The following is a 23,028-nucleotide window of genomic DNA, read 5'->3' as shown; positions in this document are numbered from 1 at the left end:
TAAAATGAGTGTTGGGTGAGAGAACTTTGGTTGATTGCAGGTGTGTTGACCTGAAAAGAATGTCAATGTTTCATTATGATACTGGCTCTAATAAATAATGGATTGAACGAAAATGTAAATCTCATGATGGTGTGATAATTGAAATGACAATTAAATAATATTTAATGTGAGAACGCAACACTTAAAATGATACAATATTTTCAAAGCAGTTTGTACTGGATAATGAATTAAAATATTGGGTTAATTTTTTTTAAAATCTCACTTTAGAAGATTATTCATCAGAATTATTCTGTCATTGAAAAAACCTCATTTATTCAAGAATTCTGCATTTACCTCATTTTCTGTCTTTTTTCCACAGGGATCTGTACTGGAACCCTTCTGTTTGCGATGCAATTATATAGAAGTGACATGGATTAAAATCTAATTGGGTGAGTTAATAAGTTTGCAGATGATATAACATTCAGTGCAGTTGGGGACAGTGTAGAGTGTTGTCAAATAATGCAGCAGGAAAAAGAGAAATTGCAGATATGGGCAGAGTAATTAAAGGTGAAGTTTAATCCATACAAGTGTGAGGTGTTTCACTTTGGAAGCTCAAATGTTAAAAAAAAGTAGATAGTTAATGGCAGGACCCTAACAGCTTTATTATTCAAAGGGATCTTGACGTTCAAGACCATGGCTCCCTGAAAGTGACCATGCAAGTAATTAGGTGGTTAGGAAGGCAAATGGCATGCTTGCCTTTATTGGTCAGGGAACTGGTTACAAGAGTCAGGAAGTCATGTTGTAACATTTTAACACTTTGGTTAAGGCATACTTAAAGTATTGTATTCACTTTTGTTCGCCATGTTCCAGGAAGGGTATGGATGCTTTGGACAGGGTACAGAGGGCGTTTACCAGGATGCTGCCTGGATTTGGAGAGGCGAGAAAAATTCAGATTGCTTTTTTGTGAAGTGGCAGAGACTGGGGGAAGCCTTGATGGAAGTCTGTACAATCATTAGATACGTAGATAGGGTTGACGGTCAGAAAGTTTTTCCCAGAGTTGAAGCGTCAAAAACTACGTGACATGTGTTTAAGGTTAGGAGGGAAAGTTCAAGGGGCATGTAAGGGGCAATTTGTTTTGTACACAGGGAGTGATTGGTGTCTGGAATGAACTTCCAGGGTTGGTGGTGGAAGCAGATACATTAAGGCTCTTTAATGTTCATTTCGATAATTTGGAAGGATATGAACAAAGGGTAGGCAGAAGGGATGAGTTTCTTTTGCATTATGTTCAGCACAACATTATGGGCCAAATGGCCCATTCCTGTGCTGTACAGATCTTTGAGAGAAAGCTAATGTCTATCTCATATGACATTTAATCTAATCAATATTTAGCCACTGGTGTCAGAAATAGGAAGGAAATAAGTAGATAACGAACTTGACTATAATCTAAAAATATAGTCAATTAAATTTACAGAGGTAATTTTTTTTTATTTGTTCTGAATTATCAGATTAGCAACTTTGATGGAGATGTGTTTAAAATGTTTGCAGTTATTGATGTTCTGACCCAAAATTACCCTTGTTAAACTGAAGATTGGACCAGAAACCTGTTAGAAAACTTGAAAATATTCAGTAAGGTGCGATGCACATCATAATTTCTTACTGCCTATACTACAATAACAAAATCTTTCAGGTCTACACCAAAAAGCATTGATTTGCAGCCAATGCTCATTATAAATATCTGAATGCTACTCGTTTCAACAATCAAAGTAATCTCAGCCTCATTGATAAAGAGATATCTTAGACATTTCACTAATAATTACTGTTTATGTTGACACATTGCTCGTTCAAACATTAATGAGATTTCTCATTAATATTCAGTTCAATGATAGCATATTAATAATTTAGTTATTAATATCTAATAATTGATCAATCCAGTAAGGGATATAACAGTGGAATTATGGCTCAGTACATTAACTGATGGAAAGATATTGTTGTGTTCACTCTCCCAATTATTGTGAATATCGATGTGTATTTTGATTTGATTTGATTTTTCTTCAACATGAAGTTTTATTGTATTTCTGATCACAGTAATAGTTAAATATTTTAAAGCTAAAAAAATTCAAATTTGTGACTTTTTTGTCAACAAGAAAAAAGAATTTACATGCATATGTTCTTTTCTTTATCAGAGTAAATTTTGAATTGTTGGAAGTTATACATGTGTGTAAGGAAGGGGAGCTGCCTGCAGCTGAATAGTCACATTGAATGATTTTTTATTGCGATTACATCCTGCTGCTAATCATTCTAGTTATCTTTTCATTTCAGGAAAAACTGCTTTAAACATATTCCACAGTTGTATTTTGCATGAATTTACAATAAGCGCATGGTATGTGTATTTATCTTTCTTTCAATTGCCATGATTTTAATTTTTAAGTAAGAGCATATGTGCTTAGTACCATATCACAGCAAACCCGTTTGGAAATATTGAATCACTTAATGTGTCAGTGTTCTAAAATAGATTACCAATTCATTGTTAGTCCAACAATCACACAGTAATTTAATTTAGGTTTTGTAACAAATATCGTGAGATTCACATTTCAATTTAAATCATTATTTCATAGTGCCAATTTTACTAAGAAAAAATTATCTTTTATTCCAGGTCAACACAACCACAAACCAAGCAATGATCCCTCATCCAACACTGACAGGAAATATCTGATATCTTCTCATTTGAATGTTCACAGAAATCATTGGATTCATATTCAGCCTTACAAATGAAGATACGTCTGATTGTTTTAGACTCCAATTCTACATGTTGCGGATTGTAATATGACATTTCTAATCATTTTAAGTTTACAGTGACTAGTTTTAACACTAATTGTTACTTATATCTAATATGTAATCATTGATCAAATCAGTATAGTCGGCTTTAAGTGTGGAATTAAGTCTCAGTGACGTAAGCATATTGCATGGTACAGTTTCCTAATGGTAGCGAATGTTGATTTTTATTTTAATGCTGAAATCCTTATTGATTTGCTGCTGTAGGGAAGCCCCGAGCAGCCTGCCTTGGAATTAAAACACAAAATGGTGGAGGGGAGATAAATAAGACCAACAGAGATCCCAAGGCCTGGAGATTATAGCACCTGTAAAACACCATGAACCAATAGGAAATTCGGGCTATCCATAGCGATGTTCATCCAAGATTAGGTGTTCTACAGGATCGGGTGTCTGTATCATGAGGGAAGGACTGTAACCATATTGCATGTGGACATTGTAATACAGAAGGTGTGTAAAAATACTGCTTTTTACTGTACACATTCGTGTGTCATGGACCTCCCTTCCTAGATTGGCCTCGGGGGGATGATCCCTGCATTAACTGATTGCAGCATGAGTAAACATCTTCCACTTGCCTGAGTTCGGCCTATCTCCTCAGTCTTCATTCCCTGTCAGGGGAAATCACTCCTACAGCTATGGTGACATTTAAATTCAATACAAACACTTATTATCTGTGAAATTATTCCTTGCAGAGTGATATCATTTTCATGTTAATTTTTTAAATTTTTGTTTTCAAGAAAACAATGGAGGAACATCCATTTGTTATTTAGTTCAACTTTTACTAAATTTTAAATTATTGACAGGACTACACATGGGGGTGGCGGGGGGAAGTTCGATTCTTCAGCTCAAATGTCACATTAAGTGACAATTTCCATTTTTCAAATCATGTGACCTCCAAAATGATATTTATTTTAATTTCATTTTGAGGTAGTTTTATTTTCTTCCAACATTAGTTGTCAATGAACAATAATCACACAATTATTAGTTTTTTTGCTACAAAATGACTCCCTGTACCAAATGTCATTAACTCGATGTTTAGTGCATAATAATACCCGCTTTCCCATCCTCATTATTTTCTTCCTAGTTCTGACATTTATCTAAACATTTATCATGATAAAAGTTACATTAATAAAATAGACATGAACCAACCAAAAAAAAGTTGAATGATGTTCAATTGTTGCTGAGATTTTTTAATTATTAAAGCCACGTTTTATATTTTACTTTTCAGTTTATTAATCTTAATGAATATACAATCGACATCAGAGCAAAGTGCATTCAAAATATTAAGTCAATTTATCTATCAGGATTTTAGAAACAATTATCAATTACAATAATTACGCAATACTTTAACTTAGGCTTTATAACAAGTACAATGTGCTTTTAATACCTTCCATATTTCTTAGTGTGAGTGCTACAACATTAAAACTTGTTTGATAAGGCCAATACGCCCACAAAAGACCAATAATTGCCATTGCAACATCATATGTAAATATCTGACTTTTGCTCATTTGAAAGATCACAGTCTTCTCAGCCATTGAAATTCAGAGAACACCAGTTAATTTACACTGCAATATTTCTCTTCATTTCTGAACATTACTCAGTGGAATAGTAAGAGGAGATACCTCATTATTCTTAAATTCATTAATAAAATATTTCAAATCGATTTGTTGCCAAAACCTAATAATTGTTCAATTCGGTAAGGGGTGTACATGTGGAACTATGTTTTCATATAATAATTAATGCAAGGACATTGCAATGCACAATCATTCAATCATTCTGAATATTGCTTTTCATTTTAAACTTGGAAACACTTTTGAATTGATTTGATTAGAAATCACTTCAATGTTAACATTTATTGTGTTTTTAATCACAATAACAATTGAATATTTTTCACGTGCAAAATCATTGAAATCCCCATGAATTTTTTGAAGCACACAAAAAAGGGTTGGCATCTCTCTTCTTTCATTAAACAACCACAGGAAATGGTGACTTAGAAATCGTGTATTTTAGAAAGAATGAAAGTTGTCTTCAGCTGAATAGGCACATTGATTGACCAATTCATCATTTTGTTCCAATTTATATGTAGATCAAAAGCATTGTAATTTGCATTTCTGAAAATGTGGAACTTATGAACATATAGAATAATTATATTCATTTTTATTTATAATGCACAGTAATCACACAATTCTGTCAAGTTGTCGTTCCACAAGTGATCATAAAAATCATGTTAAATTAAGACATTTGTTAACTCCCATCATTATTGTAAATTACTACTGAATTTTCAGAAGATTGTACACAGTATCCAACCATTTAATTCCAATCCAATTATCGCAATAAACATCTGATTAGTTTTCAGCCCTGCCCAACCTGGTTGGGAATGTTATGAAGGAATCTTGTGCAACTCTGGTCGTGTATCTGTTACCAGACCAGAGTTGTCTGGTCGTGTCTCTGTTACCAGACCAATTTCAATTCCCACATTGCACAGAGCTGTGCCAGAGCAGCTCTGAATGTTGAGAAGAAAATATCTAAGAATCGAATGAATTGCCTTTCAATTCAACATGAGATATGTTTTCATTTGTTGTTCATTCCAATAATCACAGTATCTGCTATATATATTCTTCAGTCCGCTAATAACAGAATGTATCTAATTACACTCAATCAATATTCTTTGCAAAATATTTGATAATGTTGCATTCACAAAGATGAAATATGCAAAGTAAAGATAGAACTTGATGCTTCAAAGGTATAAATATGAGAAAAAAATTAAGTTATTCTTCAGTTAAATAAACAAATGCCACTTCCTACTATATATCAATTTTTAGGTATTGATCTGTTTATGAGTTGTCTGAAATTTGTTTTTAGTTTTCCATTCATCTATTTATATTGAATGTACGATTGAAATGTTCTGAAAATATCCGAGTGCATTCATTTGAAAATTGAATTTGCACATTTCTCTCTAACCAGTTTATTGCATGATGACTTAACAGTGTTTTGTTCAGCAAACCTCCTGAATTCCTAAAAATTGTCTAATCTTAAATAAGATCTTTCACACCCAGTTATCAGTCTGTTCCTAATTCATGTAAATATCTAAATTTATTGAAATCAATGTTCACACAAAACAGTGCACATAAAGCGACACAAAGATATTCATCATCAGCTGATTACTATTCAGTAGAATAACCTGAGTAAGTATCTTATTGTTCCTAGGACAAATGACAACAATAAACATTTATTTACTATTCTATGCAGTTAATGCAATTGAGGTGCTATATTTCAGCTCAGTCGTTAATGTTGATTTATATTGTTTAAACCAATAATTCTACTTTATCACAGATATTGACTATGCTACAATAATGTTGTAAAGCAAATCTTTGTCAATCTAACAATCTTTAAGCTCCTTTTTTGTTGTGTGTGTACAAGAGACAATTCAAATTATAACCATTTTTATTACAAATTGAACAAATACTGCATTTTAAATTTGTGAACTTCCCACATTTTTGCAAAAGGGTTAGCCTTCACTGTATATGTCACATTTAAAAACCTGCTATTTCAAATCATGCGTGCTACAAAATGATTATTGTTTTCATTTCATTGTAAGAAAAGATCTGCTTTGACCGTGTTGATTTTTTTGTCATTTCTATTCCAACATTATTCATCATTGTCCAAAAATGACAATATTATTAAAATCGCATATATGCCACATATCATTGACGACATTGTTCAGTTTCAAGCTCACTTTCATGACTTACTAATTCTCTTCCTAATTCTGACACAAGTTTTTAAACATTGATCATAATATTGATCATATAAATTGATGTAACATATCTCTACAAGGAATCCAGTGTATGGAAATTCACAATTCTTGTATTACGTACATTTTTTACTTAAAAAAAGATTCTTGCTCAATAATCACTGAATGGCTCATTTTCCTTCAATCCATAAAGCTCGGTACAATGTTTTATGCCTCAGTTTACTGATCTTAATAAATATCCAATCAACATCACAGCAAAGTGCTTTTGAAATATTGATTCATTTTAATTCTTCAAAAGACAGCATTCATTATCAAGGCATTGCCATTACAATAATGGCACAATTATTTATAAAAAATGTCTTTTGAACAAGTATAGTGAGATTCACATTTAGATTTAATTCATTATGTCTTAGTGCTAATAGTACAGTATGAAAATACCTTTATTTTTCAGGTCACCTACCCCTCAAAGGAACCAATGACTTCCCATCCAACTTCATTGCAAATATCTGATGTTTGCTCATTTGAAAGATCACGGTAATCTCGGTCTTAAAATTCAGGAAAATGTAATTACTTTTCACTGAATTAATTCCAGTTCATTTCCAGACATTGCTCAATCACTTGCAAAAAGAGATTTTTCATTATTCATTAATGCATTGACAGACTTTGATAATTCAATTGTTGCTGATTTATAATAAAAATAATACTTATTCAATCTAGTAGGTTGCGCAAATGTGGATTTACGGCACAGTACATGAACCACTGTAAAGATATTGCAGTGCACAATCTCTCAATCATTGTAAGTATCAAATTTTATTTTACCTGTTGAAACATAGTTGAATTCAATTAATTACATTTGCCTTCAATGCTCACATTTATCGTGTTTGTAATCATAATACGACTGACGGATGTTTCATGCAACAAAATCAAATGAAAAAGAATTAGAATCTCTTTATTCTTTCATTCAACAATGGCAATGAATTTTGTTTTTTTAAATTTTGAACATTTTTGGAAAGAAGGGATATTGTCTTCAGTTGAATTCTTGCATTGACTCACTAATTCACTGTGTCCGCTACTTATTCTCTTTGGGTTGCTATGAAAAGGAATTAACTAGTTCTTCTGATTGTAAATTCTTGGAAAATATTTGAGAATGTTGTGGTTTTAAAGGTGACAAGGCGAAGTGATCGTAAGTCATCAGTTATTTTGCTAGAAAGAGCTTGATTCAAACATTTCGAACACACACACATTGTTATTCTGCTGTGTAACAAGGGGGAAAACAAGTCGCTTTCTTCAGCGTTAAGTTAATATATGCCACTTCCAAGTGTTCATTAGTCAGCTAATTACCTACATTTGTTATTAAAAATTGCAATTCGTCTAAATATTGTTATGACCTTTGATCAAATTAAATGTTTAATTACTGTTTATACATGAATTGCCGAGATTTTGTTCTTTTATTGTTTTCCATACACCTATTCGTATTGAATGTAAGATTGACATGCTTTGACAATATCGGAGAGTGTTCATTTGAAACTTATTTTTTAGTATCTTTCACTGATTTTACTTATTGCATCAGATTACATGGTACCTCAGTGGTTAGCAATGCTGCCTCACAGCGCCAGGGACATTGGTTTGATTTCCTCCTCAGATGACTGTGGGGACTTTGCACGTTCTCCCCAAGTCCATGTGACTTTGCTGTGGTGTCCTCAAACATTCCAAACATATGCAGGTTAGGTGCCCTGGCCATGCTAAACCGCACGTTGTGTTCACGGATATGTGAATTAGACAGAAATAAATGTGAAGAAATGTGATCGGGAAAAGTGTTTGGGTGGGTTACTCTTTAGAGCGTCATTTTTTTTCAAACAAATGGCCTGTTAATACACTGAGGTAACAGGGGTGCTTTCATAGCGTCGCTACTATTAAGGTGCGCCCCGAGATCTATGCCATGTTGGAACTGAAACAGAGGAATCGACAGAGAGGCTACAGAATGATATCGCATCCATTTGGTTTTGATATCGCATCCATTTGGTTTTCTTTAAATCACGGACGAGCAGGGAAATATAAACGGGGAGAGCGAGTGGGGAAGTGAGGCAGTTGCAGCTCTGGTGAAAGTCCAAAGGTTCCTCTGAGAGTGTAAATTATTTCATTGCTGTTGCTGATTGAATGAGCCACTAACGTGCGAACTGCCCCAAAATATGATTCAGGAATCTGGTACCAACTCTCGCGCGTTGAATAACGACAGACAGCTTCCAAATGAGGCCTTTCAGAGACGACTTTGGGGTACATTTGACAGACAGACAAGTTCAGGAATCCGTGGTGCGCTGTGACACCAGCGCAGCAGCTTCTTCCCTGCCTTTGAACCGGGCCGCCTGCGCAAGGAATGCAAATGCGGTACTGCTTTTCGTGGAAGGATCAGAACGCGGCAAGGACACTCTCAAACAGAATGGCATATGCATCAGAACCAGGTTGGAGAAAACCTTTATAATGCTTGACACAGTAATTAAATGGAGTTGCCTTACATTTCACTACGAAAGCAGATTCTTTCAAGCAAATTCGAAGGCAGGTTTGCAGATGGGAAAGCAAGCAAGAAAGCTCCGTTCTTGTCCATGTAAAAGGCTGCAGTTGACGAACCAAGCAGTTTCTGCCCAGTTTCGAACTGGGGACCTTTCGCGTGTTAGGCGAACGTGATGACCACTACACTACAGAAACCAGCCGCGGTCGCCGCCCTCCGGCGCAGTGGCATCCAGCACTGAAAGTTGAAGCCATTCTCCGTTTCACCTTTCTGTTTCCAATCGCTCGTTGTTGTCCAGCGTAATTGACATCTTGAAAACGATAAAAAAAGACACGTGAAATTGATGACAATATATAGACAATGATTTCGTCAATGTTTGGACCGTAGGGCGAGGTGGAATAAGCTGGGACGACTTTCCCTGCAGCGTAACGGCTGCGATATGATCTTATGGAAGGGTTGTAAACTGAGTATTTCTGTGTTTTACCCAAATTGGGGTGAGTTGAAAACTCGAGAGCATAGGTTTAAGGTGAGTGGGCTGAAATTGACAAACGACCTGAGGCACATTTCCCACACAGAAGGTTGTGCGTGTATGCAATGAGCTCCCAGAGGAAGTGGAGGAGGCTATTACACTTAGAAAATTGCAAAGGTAATCGGATGAGTTTCTGGATAGGATGGGTTTAGAGGGATTGGGGCCAAATGCTGGGGAACGGGACTTGTTTAATTTTGGTTATGTGGTGAGCATGGATGAGATACACCTAAATATCTGTTTCCACGCCGTGTACCCCCATAACGTCTTGTTGCTAACACTGGCTTTAAAGGATTACTTTTTAGCGGAGTTTTCCATCGCAGTCTGTGGCACAATCGTTTAGTCTGTTCGACTGCTCACGGGAAAGGTAGTATTGAGAAACACTGCAGATACGAACGACTTCCTTAATTTTGCCCCGACTGACCATACTCCGTGAAATTTTCCCAGACCTCAATTGAGGAGTTTTGCTGCTCGAAGTTACCTCAGAAACCCTGTTAACTCGTAATGTGCTGAGCGAATCGCAAAACAGAAAGCATTTTTCACGGAACACAAACAAAACTGGCATGCCGAATGCATTTTCAGACAGAGAGATGCATGAATGCTAAATGTGTCACAGTCCGAGGGCATGAGTCATAAAGTAATCTCACAACTAACAACAGGGCAATTCCAAACTACTCTTTCAAACATACTGCAGCGTTAGTGCACCACCACTTTCCAGACAATGCTGAAAAGAAGGAAAGAACATCATAAGAACGGGCCATAAAACGTGAATTTCACCAATCACAGTCTCGATTAGATTACCTTTTCCTTCTGATGTCTCCAGGACGGAAATGAAGGAAATGGGAGAAATTCAATAACATATGACACCGAAATTCATTGGAACGATTTTCCCATTGGACAGAAAACCAAATAACGACGAGTCGAGTCACCGCAGGACTTTGTCTCACAACAGCGATGAAATAATAGTCTCCATTCGGTTCCAGTAAAAGCACAAATCGCTTTGGAACAGCGGAGCTGTTTGCGATTTTCCGCGCGGGAGGCGAACGCGATCATGACAGCAGAGACACTTGGACACTTCGGTCAAATAACCATGAGCTGCTAGACATTACTACAATTTCGATTCTTGCTTTGCTAAATGATTTCACACATTGCTCGAAACAGGACGACTTTCACGTTTACACGGAACATGAAACACACCTGACTACAGGGAAAATGCACAAAGCTGAGCAGGCCGTGTTCCACATCAAACCGTGCAGCATTTATTCAGTCACTGTGTCTGTTTTGCAGAAGAAGGGTCCCAAAGAATGTTCTCCACCCTAAAACCGGAGGTCGCATTACAATCCGAGAACGACAGATCACATTGTGAGCATGCTCTGACCTCGGGGCCGGTTCGAGATGCCACTTTCCGTGCCTTTTACTTTAACCGTGCAATTTGCTGCAGAGATGTTCACTCCTGGACATGAGCCACGTGGATACCAACCTGTGCGGGAATCGACGAGAAGCGATTCAATAAATTTTGCTAACTTCCATGGTGCTTATTGGAAATGCAGTTTCTGTTCAAGTCAATCGAAAAGGCAGTTTCTGAACATAGTAACAGAAGTCAAAAGGTAATTACCTCACCCCACCCCCACTCCGGAAGAGGTGCTAACTGCCCTTGAGTGCTTTTTGATCTCGATGTGAAGAGCTCACACGCCTCTGAGTCACCTTCAAGTCTCTGTTTGCGGAGTGAATCACAAAGAAGGACTTTTACCAGAGCTGCAACCGCCTCACTTCCCCACTCGCTCTCCCCTTTTACATTTTCCTGCTCGTCAGTGATTTAAAGAAAACCAAATGGATGCGATGTCATTCTGTAGCCTCTCTGTCGATTCCTCCGTTTCAGTTCCAACATGGCTTAGATCTCGGGGCGCACCTTAATATTAGCGGCGCTATGAAAGCACAAGTTCAAAGGTTCCTCTGAGAGTGTAAATTATTTCATTGCTGTTGCTGATTGAATGAGCCACTAACGTGCGAACTGCCCCAAAATATGATTCAGGAATCTGGTACCAACTCTCGCGCGTTGAATAACGACAGACAGCTTCCAAATGAGGCCTTTCAGAGACGACTTTGGGGTACATTTGACAGACAGACAAGTTCAGGAATCCGTGGTGCGCTGTGACACCAGCGCAGCAGCTTCTTCCCTGCCTTTGAACCGGGCCGCCTGCGCAAGGAATGCAAATGCGGTACTGCTTTTCGTGGAAGGATCAGAACGCGGCAAGGACACTCTCAAACAGAATGGCATATGCATCAGAACCAGGTTGGAGAAAAACTTTATAATGCTTTACACAGTAATTAAATGGAGTTGCCTTACATTTCACTACGAGAGCAGATTCTTTCAAGCAAATTCGAAGGCAGGTTTGCAGATGGGAAAGCAAGCAAGAAAGCTCCGTTCTTGTCCATGTAAAAGGCTGCAGTTGACGAACAAAGCAGTTTCTGCCCAGTTTCGAACTAGGGACCTTTCGCGTGTTAGGCGAACGTGATGACCACTACACTACAGAAACCAGCCGCGGCCGACGTGAGATTGATGACAATATATAGACAATGATTTCGTCAATGTTTGGACCGAAGGGCGAGGTGGAATAAGCTGGGACGACTTTCCCTGCAGCGGAACGGCTGCGATATGATCTTATGGAAGGGTTGTAAACTGAGTATTTCTGTGTTTTACCCAAATTGGGGTGAGTTGAAAACTCGAGAGCATAGGTTTAAGGTGAGTGGGCTGAAATTGACAAACGACCTGAGGCACATTTCCCACACAGAAGGTTGTGCGTGTATGCAATGAGCTCCCAGAGGAAGTGGAGAAGGCTATTACACTCAGAAAATTGCAAAGGTAATCGGATGAGTTTCTGGACAGGATGGGTTTAGAGGGATTGGGGCCAAATGCTGGGGAACGGGACTTGTTTAATTTTGGTTATGTGGTGAGCATGGATGAGATACACCTAAATATCTGTTTCCACGCCGTGTACCCCCATAACGTCTTGTTGCTAACACTGGCTGTAAAGGATTACTTTTTAGCGGAGTTTTCCATCGCAGTCTGTGGCACAATCGTTTAGTCTGTTCGACTGCTCACGGGAAAGGTAGTATTGTGAAACACTGCAGATACGAACAACTTCCTTAATTTTGCCCCGACTGACCATACTCCGTGAAATTTTCCCAGACCTCAATTGAGGAGTTTTGCTGCTCGAAGTTACCTCAGAAACCCTGTTAACTCGTAATGTGCTGAGCGAATCGCAAAACAGAAAGCATTTTTCACGGAACACAAACAAAACTGGCATGCCGAATGCATTTTCAGACAGAGAGATGCATGAATGCTAAATGTGTCACAGTCCGAGGGCATGAGTCATAAAGTAATCTCACAACTAACAACAGGGCAATTCCAAACTACTCTTTCAAACATACTGCAGCGTTAGTGCACCACCACTTTCCAGACAATGCTGAAAAGAGAGATAGAAAGAACATCACAAGAACGGGCCATAAAAAGTGAATTTCACCATTCACAGTCTCGATTAGATTACCTTTTCCTTCTGATGACTCCAGGACGGAAATGAAGGAAATGGGAGAAATTCAATAACATATGACACCGAAATTCATTGGAACGATTTTCCCATTGGACAGAAAACCAAATAACGACGAGTCGAGTCACCGCAGGACTTTGTTTCACAACAGCGATGAAATAATAGTCTCCATTCGGTTCCAGTAAAAGCACAAATCGCTTTGGAACAGCAGAGCTGTTTGCGATTTTCCGCGCGGGAGGCGAACGCGATCATGACAGCAGAGACACTTGGACACTTCGGTCAAACAACCATGAGCTGCTAGACATTACTACAATTTCGATTCTTGCTTTGCTAAATGATTTCACACATTGCTCGAAACAGGACGACTTTCACGTTTACACGGAACACGAAACACACCTGACTACAGGGAAAATGCACAAAGCTGAGCAGGCCGTGTTCCACATCAAACCGTGCAGCATTTATTCAGTCACTGTGTCTGTTTTGCAGAAGAAGGGTCCCAAAGAATGTTCTCCACCCTAAAACCGGAGGTCGCATTACAATCCGAGAACGACACATCACATTGTGAGCATGCTCTGACCTCGGGGCCGGTTCGAGATGCCACTTTCCGTGCCTTTTACTTTAACCGTGCAATTTGCTGCAGAGATGTTCACTCCTGGACATGAGCCACGTGGATACCAACCTGTGCGGGAATCGACGAGAAGCGATTCAATAAATTTTGCTAACTTCCATGGTGCTTATTGGAAATGCAGTTTCTGTTCAAGTCAATCGAAAAGGCAGTTTCTGAACATAGTAACAGAAGTCAAAAGGTAATTACCTCACCCCACCCCCACTCCGGAAGAGGTGCTAACTGCCCTTGAGTGCTTTTTGATCTCGATGTGAAGAGCTCACACGCCTCTGAGTCACCTTCAAGTCTCTGTTTGCGGAGTGAATCACAAAGAAGGACTTTTACCAGAGCTGCAACCGCCTCACTTCCCCACTCGCTCTCCCCTTTTACATTTTCCTGCTCGTCAGTGATTTAAAGAAAACCAAATGGATGCGATGTCATTCTGTAGCCTCTCTGTCGATTCCTCCGTTTCAGTTCCAACATGGCTTAGATCTCGGGGCGCACCTTAATATTAGCGGCGCTATGAAAGCACAAGTTCAAAGGTTCCTCTGAGAGTGTAAATTATTTCATTGCTGTTGCTGATTGAATGAGCCACTAACGTGCGAACTGCCCCAAAATATGATTCAGGAATCTGGTACCAACTCTCGCGCGTTGAATAACGACAGACAGCTTCCAAATGAGGCCTTTCAGAGACGACTTTGGGGTACATTTGACAGACAGACAAGTTCAGGAATCCGTGGTGCGCTGTGACACCAGCGCAGCAGCTTCTTCCCTGCCTTTGAACCGGGCCGCCTGCGCAAGGAATGCAAATGCGGTACTGCTTTTCGTGGAAGGATCAGAACGCGGCAAGGACACTCTCAAACAGAATGGCATATGCATCAGAACCAGGTTGGAGAAAAACTTTATAATGCTTTACACAGTAATTAAATGGAGTTGCCTTACATTTCACTACGAGAGCAGATTCTTTCAAGCAAATTCGAAGGCAGGTTTGCAGATGGGAAAGCAAGCAAGAAAGCTCCGTTCTTGTCCATGTAAAAGGCTGCAGTTGACGAACAAAGCAGTTTCTGCCCAGTTTCGAACTAGGGACCTTTCGCGTGTTAGGCGAACGTGATGACCACTACACTACAGAAACCAGCCGCGGCCGACGTGAGATTGATGACAATATATAGACAATGATTTCGTCAATGTTTGGACCGAAGGGCGAGGTGGAATAAGCTGGGACGACTTTCCCTGCAGCGGAACGGCTGCGATATGATCTTATGGAAGGGTTGTAAACTGAGTATTTCTGTGTTTTACCCAAATTGGGGTGAGTTGAAAACTCGAGAGCATAGGTTTAAGGTGAGTGGGCTGAAATTGACAAACGACCTGAGGCACATTTCCCACACAGAAGGTTGTGCGTGTATGCAATGAGCTCCCAGAGGAAGTGGAGAAGGCTATTACACTCAGAAAATTGCAAAGGTAATCGGATGAGTTTCTGGACAGGATGGGTTTAGAGGGATTGGGGCCAAATGCTGGGGAACGGGACTTGTTTAATTTTGGTTATGTGGTGAGCATGGATGAGATACACCTAAATATCTGTTTCCACGCCGTGTACCCCCATAACGTCTTGTTGCTAACACTGGCTGTAAAGGATTACTTTTTAGCGGAGTTTTCCATCGCAGTCTGTGGCACAATCGTTTAGTCTGTTCGACTGCTCACGGGAAAGGTAGTATTGTGAAACACTGCAGATACGAACAACTTCCTTAATTTTGCCCCGACTGACCATACTCCGTGAAATTTTCCCAGACCTCAATTGAGGAGTTTTGCTGCTCGAAGTTACCTCAGAAACCCTGTTAACTCGTAATGTGCTGAGCGAATCGCAAAACAGAAAGCATTTTTCACGGAACACAAACAAAACTGGCATGCCGAATGCATTTTCAGACAGAGAGATGCATGAATGCTAAATGTGTCACAGTCCGAGGGCATGAGTCATAAAGTAATCTCACAACTAACAACAGGGCAATTCCAAACTACTCTTTCAAACATACTGCAGCGTTAGTGCACCACCACTTTGCAGACAATGCTGAAAAGAGAGATAGAAAGAACATCACAAGAACGGGCCATAAAAAGTGAATTTCACCATTCACAGTCTCGATTAGATTACCTTTTCCTTCTGATGACTCCAGGACGGAAATGAAGGAAATGGGAGAAATTCAATAACATATGACACCGAAATTCATTGGAACGATTTTCCCATTGGACAGAAAACCAAATAACGACGAGTCGAGTCACCGCAGGACTTTGTTTCACAACGGCGATGAAATAATAGTCTCCATTCGGTTCCAGTAAAAGCACAAATCGCTTTGGAACAGCAGAGCTGTTTGCGATTTTCCGCGCGGGAGGCGAACGCGATCATGACAGCAGAGACACTTGGACACTTCGGTCAAACAACCATGAGCTGCTAGACATTACTACAATTTCGATTCTTGCTTTGCTAAATGATTTCACACATTGCTCGAAACAGGACGACTTTCACGTTTACACGGAACACGAAACACACCTGACTACAGGGAAAATGCACAAAGCTGAGCAGGCCGTGTTCCACATCAAACCGTGCAGCATTTATTCAGTCACTGTGTCTGTTTTGCAGAAGAAGGGTCCCAAAGAATGTTCTCCACCCTAAAACCGGAGGTCGCATTACAATCCGAGAACGACAGATCACATTGTGAGCATGCTCTGACCTCGGGGCCGGTTCGAGATGCCACTTTCCGTGCCTTTTACTTTAACCGTGCAATTTGCTGCAGAGATGTTCACTCCTGGACATGAGCCACGTGGATACCAACTGAGTCGGAAACCTGTGCGGGAATCGACGAGAAGCGATTCAATAAATTTTGCTAACTTCCATGGTGCTTATTGGAAATGCAGTTTCTGTTCAAGTCAATCGAAAAGGCAGTTTCTGAACATAGTAACAGAAGTCAAAAGGTAATTACCTCACCCCACCCCCACTCCGGAAGAGGTGCTAACTGCCCTTGAGTGCTTTTTGATCTCGATGTGAAGAGCTCACACGCCTCTGAGTCACCTTCAAGTCTCTGTTTGCGGAGTGAATCACAAAGAAGGACTTTTACCAGAGCTGCAACCGCCTCACTTCCCCACTCGCTCTCCCCTTTTACATTTTCCTGCTCGTCAGTGATTTAAAGAAAACCAAATGGATGCGATGTCATTCTGTAGCCTCTCTGTCGATTCCTCCGTTTCAGTTCCAACATGGCTTAGATCTCGGGGCGCACCTTAATATTAGCGGCGCTATGAAAGCACAAGTTCAAAGGTTCCTCTGAGAGTGTAAATTATTTCATTGCTGTTGCTGATTGAATGAGCCACTAACGTGCGAACTGCCCCAAAATATGATTCAGGAATCTGGTACCAACTCTCGCGCGTTGAATAACGACAGACAGCTTCCAAATGAGGCCTTTCAGAGACGACTTTGGGGTACATTTGACAGACAGACAAGTTCAGGAATCCGTGGTGCGCTGTGACACCAGCGCAGCAGCTTCTTCCCTGCCTTTGAACCGGGCCGCCTGCGCAAGGAATGCAAATGCGGTACTGCTTTTCGTGGAAGGATCAGAACGCGGCAAGGACACTCTCAAACAGAATGGCATATGCATCAGAACCAGGTTGGAGAAAAACTTTACAATGCTTTACACAGTAATTAAATGGAGTTGCCTTACATTTCACTACGAGAGCAGATTCTTTCAAGCAAATTCGAAGGCAGGTTTGCAGATGGGAAAGCAAGCAAGAAAGCTCCGTTCTTGTCCATGTAAAAGGCTGCAGTTGACGAACAAAGCAGTTTCTGCCCAGTTTCGAACTAGGGACCTTTCGCGTGTTAGGCGAACGTGATGACCACTACACTACAGAAACCAGCCGCGGCCGACGTGAGATTGATGACAATATATAGACAATGATTTCGTCAATGTTTGGACCGAAGGGCGAGGTGGAATAAGCTGGGACGACTTTCCCTGCAGCGGAACGGCTGCGATATGATCTTATGGAAGGGTTGTAAACTGAGTATTTCTGTGTTTTACCCAAATTGGGGTGAGTTGAAAACTCGAGAGCATAGGTTTAAGGTGAGTGGGCTGAAATTGACAAACGACCTGAGGCACATTTCCCACACAGAAGGTTGTGCGTGTATGGAATGAGCTCCCAGAGGAAGTGGAGGAGGCTATTACACTTAGAAAATTGCAAAGGTAATCGGATGAGTTTCTGGATAGGATGGGTTTAGAGGGATTGGGGCCAAATGCTGGGGAACGGGACTTGTTTAATTTTGGTTATGTGGTGAGCATGGATGAGATACACCTAAATATCTGTTTCCACGCCGTGTACCCCCATAACGTCTTGTTGCTAACACTGGCTGTAAAGGATTACTTTTTAGCGGAGTTTTCCATCGCAGTCTGTGGCACAATCGTTTAGTCTGTTCGACTGCTCACGGGAAAGGTAGTATTGTGAAACACTGCAGATACGAACAACTTCCTTAATTTTGCCCCGACTGACCATACTCCGTGAAATTTTCCCAGACCTCAATTGAGGAGTTTTGCTGCTCGAAGTTACCTCAGAAACCCTGTTAACTCGTAATGTGCTGAGCGAATCGCAAAACAGAAAGCATTTTTCACGGAACACAAACAAAACTGGCATGCCGAATGCATTTTCAGACAGAGAGATGCATGAATGCTAAATGTGTCACAGTCCGAGGGCATGAGTCATAAAGTAATCTCACAACTAACAACAGGGCAATTCCAAACTACTCTTTCAAACATACTGCAGCGTTAGTGCACCACCACTTTCCAGACAATGCTGAAAAGAGAGATAGAAAGAACATCACAAGAACGGGCCATAAAAAGTGAATTTCACCATTCACAGTCTCGATTAGATTACCTTTTCCTTCTGATGACTCCAGGACGGAAATGAAGGAAATGGGAGAAATTCAATAACATATGACACCGAAATTCATTGGAACGATTTTCCCATTGGACAGAAAACCAAATAACGACGAGTCGAGTCACCGCAGGACTTTGTTTCACAACGGCGATGAAATAATAGTCTCCATTCGGTTCCAGTAAAAGCACAAATCGCTTTGGAACAGCAGAGCTGTTTGCGATTTTCCGCGCGGGAGGCGAACGCGATCATGACAGCAGAGACACTTGGACACTTCGGTCAAACAACCATGAGCTGCTAGACATTACTACAATTTCGATTCTTGCTTTGCTAAATGATTTCACACATTGCTCGAAACAGGACGACTTTCACGTTTACACGGAACACGAAACACACCTGACTACAGGGAAAATGCACAAAGCTGAGCAGGCCGTGTTCCACATCAAACCGTGCAGCATTTATTCAGTCACTGTGTCTGTTTTGCAGAAGAAGGGTCCCAAAGAATGTTCTCCACCCTAAAACCGGAGGTCGCATTACAATCCGAGAACGACAGATCACATTGTGAGCATGCTCTGACCTCGGGGCCGGTTCGAGATGCCACTTTCCGTGCCTTTTACTTTAACCGTGCAATTTGCTGCAGAGATGTTCACTCCTGGACATGAGCCACGTGGATACCAACCTGTGCGGGAATCGACGAGAAGCGATTCAATAAATTTTGCTAACTTCCATGGTGCTTATTGGAAATGCAGTTTCTGTTCAAGTCAATCGAAAAGGCAGTTTCTGAACATAGTAACAGAAGTCAAAAGGTAATTACCTCACCCCACCCCCACTCCGGAAGAGGTGCTAACTGCCCTTGAGTGCTTTTTGATCTCGATGTGAAGAGCTCACACGCCTCTGAGTCACCTTCAAGTCTCTGTTTGCGGAGTGAATCACAAAGAAGGACTTTTACCAGAGCTGCAACCGCCTCACTTCCCCACTCGCTCTCCCCTTTTACATTTTCCTGCTCGTCAGTGATTTAAAGAAAACCAAATGGATGCGATGTCATTCTGTAGCCTCTCTGTCGATTCCTCCGTTTCAGTTCCAACATGGCTTAGATCTCGGGGCGCACCTTAATATTAGCGGCGCTATGAAAGCACAAGTTCAAAGGTTCCTCTGAGAGTGTAAATTATTTCATTGCTGTTGCTGATTGAATGAGCCACTAACGTGCGAACTGCCCCAAAATATGATTCAGGAATCTGGTACCAACTCTCGCGCGTTGAATAACGACAGACAGCTTCCAAATGAGGCCTTTCAGAGACGACTTTGGGGTACATTTGACAGACAGACAAGTTCAGGAATCCGTGGTGCGCTGTGACACCAGCGCAGCAGCTTCTTCCCTGCCTTTGAACCGGGCCGCCTGCGCAAGGAATGCAAATGCGGTACTGCTTTTCGTGGAAGGATCAGAACGCGGCAAGGACACTCTCAAACAGAATGGCATATGCATCAGAACCAGGTTGGAGAAAAACTTTATAATGCTTTACACAGTAATTAAATGGAGTTGCCTTACATTTCACTACGAGAGCAGATTCTTTCAAGCAAATTCGAAGGCAGGTTTGCAGATGGGAAAGCAAGCAAGAAAGCTCCGTTCTTGTCCATGTAAAAGGCTGCAGTTGACGAACAAAGCAGTTTCTGCCCAGTTTCGAACTAGGGACCTTTCGCGTGTTAGGCGAACGTGATGACCACTACACTACAGAAACCAGCCGCGGCCGACGTGAGATTGATGACAATATATAGACAATGATTTCGTCAATGTTTGGACCGAAGGGCGAGGTGGAATAAGCTGGGACGACTTTCCCTGCAGCGGAACGGCTGCGATATGATCTTATGGAAGGGTTGTAAACTGAGTATTTCTGTGTTTTACCCAAATTGGGGTGAGTTGAAAACTCGAGAGCATAGGTTTAAGGTGAGTGGGCTGAAATTGACAAACGACCTGAGGCACATTTCCCACACAGAAGGTTGTGCGTGTATGCAATGAGCTCCCAGAGGAAGTGGAGAAGGCTATTACACTCAGAAAATTGCAAAGGTAATCGGATGAGTTTCTGGACAGGATGGGTTTAGAGGGATTGGGGCCAAATGCTGGGGAACGGGACTTGTTTAATTTTGGTTATGTGGTGAGCATGGATGAGATACACCTAAATATCTGTTTCCACGCCGTGTACCCCCATAACGTCTTGTTGCTAACACTGGCTGTAAAGGATTACTTTTTAGCGGAGTTTTCCATCGCAGTCTGTGGCACAATCGTTTAGTCTGTTCGACTGCTCACGGGAAAGGTAGTATTGTGAAACACTGCAGATACGAACAACTTCCTTAATTTTGCCCCGACTGACCATACTCCGTGAAATTTTCCCAGACCTCAATTGAGGAGTTTTGCTGCTCGAAGTTACCTCAGAAACCCTGTTAACTCGTAATGTGCTGAGCGAATCGCAAAACAGAAAGCATTTTTCACGGAACACAAACAAAACTGGCATGCCGAATGCATTTTCAGACAGAGAGATGCATGAATGCTAAATGTGTCACAGTCCGAGGGCATGAGTCATAAAGTAATCTCACAACTAACAACAGGGCAATTCCAAACTACTCTTTCAAACATACTGCAGCGTTAGTGCACCACCACTTTCCAGACAATGCTGAAAAGAGAGATAGAAAGAACATCACAAGAACGGGCCATAAAAAGTGAATTTCACCATTCACAGTCTCGATTAGATTACCTTTTCCTTCTGATGACTCCAGGACGGAAATGAAGGAAATGGGAGAAATTCAATAACATATGACACCGAAATTCATTGGAACGATTTTCCCATTGGACAGAAAACCAAATAACGACGAGTCGAGTCACCGCAGGACTTTGTTTCACAACAGCGATGAAATAATAGTCTCCATTCGGTTCCAGTAAAAGCACAAATCGCTTTGGAACAGCAGAGCTGTTTGCGATTTTCCGCGCGGGAGGCGAACGCGATCATGACAGCAGAGACACTTGGACACTTCGGTCAAACAACCATGAGCTGCTAGACATTACTACAATTTCGATTCTTGCTTTGCTAAATGATTTCACACATTGCTCGAAACAGGACGACTTTCACGTTTACACGGAACACGAAACACACCTGACTACAGGGAAAATGCACAAAGCTGAGCAGGCCGTGTTCCACATCAAACCGTGCAGCATTTATTCAGTCACTGTGTCTGTTTTGCAGAAGAAGGGTCCCAAAGAATGTTCTCCACCCTAAAACCGGAGGTCGCATTACAATCCGAGAACGACACATCACATTGTGAGCATGCTCTGACCTCGGGGCCGGTTCGAGATGCCACTTTCCGTGCCTTTTACTTTAACCGTGCAATTTGCTGCAGAGATGTTCACTCCTGGACATGAGCCACGTGGATACCAACCTGTGCGGGAATCGACGAGAAGCGATTCAATAAATTTTGCTAACTTCCATGGTGCTTATTGGAAATGCAGTTTCTGTTCAAGTCAATCGAAAAGGCAGTTTCTGAACATAGTAACAGAAGTCAAAAGGTAATTACCTCACCCCACCCCCACTCCGGAAGAGGTGCTAACTGCCCTTGAGTGCTTTTTGATCTCGATGTGAAGAGCTCACACGCCTCTGAGTCACCTTCAAGTCTCTGTTTGCGGAGTGAATCACAAAGAAGGACTTTTACCAGAGCTGCAACCGCCTCACTTCCCCACTCGCTCTCCCCTTTTACATTTTCCTGCTCGTCAGTGATTTAAAGAAAACCAAATGGATGCGATGTCATTCTGTAGCCTCTCTGTCGATTCCTCCGTTTCAGTTCCAACATGGCTTAGATCTCGGGGCGCACCTTAATATTAGCGGCGCTATGAAAGCACAAGTTCAAAGGTTCCTCTGAGAGTGTAAATTATTTCATTGCTGTTGCTGATTGAATGAGCCACTAACGTGCGAACTGCCCCAAAATATGATTCAGGAATCTGGTACCAACTCTCGCGCGTTGAATAACGACAGACAGCTTCCAAATGAGGCCTTTCAGAGACGACTTTGGGGTACATTTGACAGACAGACAAGTTCAGGAATCCGTGGTGCGCTGTGACACCAGCGCAGCAGCTTCTTCCCTGCCTTTGAACCGGGCCGCCTGCGCAAGGAATGCAAATGCGGTACTGCTTTTCGTGGAAGGATCAGAACGCGGCAAGGACACTCTCAAACAGAATGGCATATGCATCAGAACCAGGTTGGAGAAAAACTTTATAATGCTTTACACAGTAATTAAATGGAGTTGCCTTACATTTCACTACGAGAGCAGATTCTTTCAAGCAAATTCGAAGGCAGGTTTGCAGATGGGAAAGCAAGCAAGAAAGCTCCGTTCTTGTCCATG

At 41.1% G+C, this 23,028-nt stretch overlaps 1 long non-coding RNA gene and 1 other non-coding gene across 5 annotated transcripts in view; one reads left to right on the top strand and one right to left on the bottom strand.

The window, feature by feature from the left end:
* The window catches only part of LOC140494448 (uncharacterized), a 52,751-nt gene extending 44,771 nt beyond the window's left edge, over positions 1 to 7,980 (top strand). For 3 of the 4 annotated variants that reach the window (XR_011963978.1, XR_011963979.1, XR_011963980.1), the window contains exons 5-6: positions 359 to 428; positions 2,633 to 6,519. This is a non-coding gene — a long non-coding RNA (uncharacterized lncRNA). Of the gene's footprint in view, positions 1 to 358; positions 429 to 2,632; positions 6,520 to 7,010 lie in introns of those variants that run through there. The other variant, XR_011963981.1, reaches the window with a different exon arrangement.
* A 1,209-nt stretch (positions 7,981 to 9,189) lies between these two features.
* Positions 9,190 to 9,262, bottom strand: trnav-aac (transfer RNA valine (anticodon AAC)). Its single transcript has one exon. It is a non-coding gene; the product is annotated as a tRNA-Val (tRNA).
* Between the last annotated feature and the right edge of the window lie 13,766 nt (positions 9,263 to 23,028).

This window comes from Chiloscyllium punctatum, chromosome 24 (genome assembly GCF_047496795.1).
Source record: "Chiloscyllium punctatum isolate Juve2018m chromosome 24, sChiPun1.3, whole genome shotgun sequence".
NCBI lineage: Eukaryota > Metazoa > Chordata > Chondrichthyes > Orectolobiformes > Hemiscylliidae > Chiloscyllium > Chiloscyllium punctatum.
This window is presented reverse-complemented; position numbering and strand designations above follow the sequence as displayed.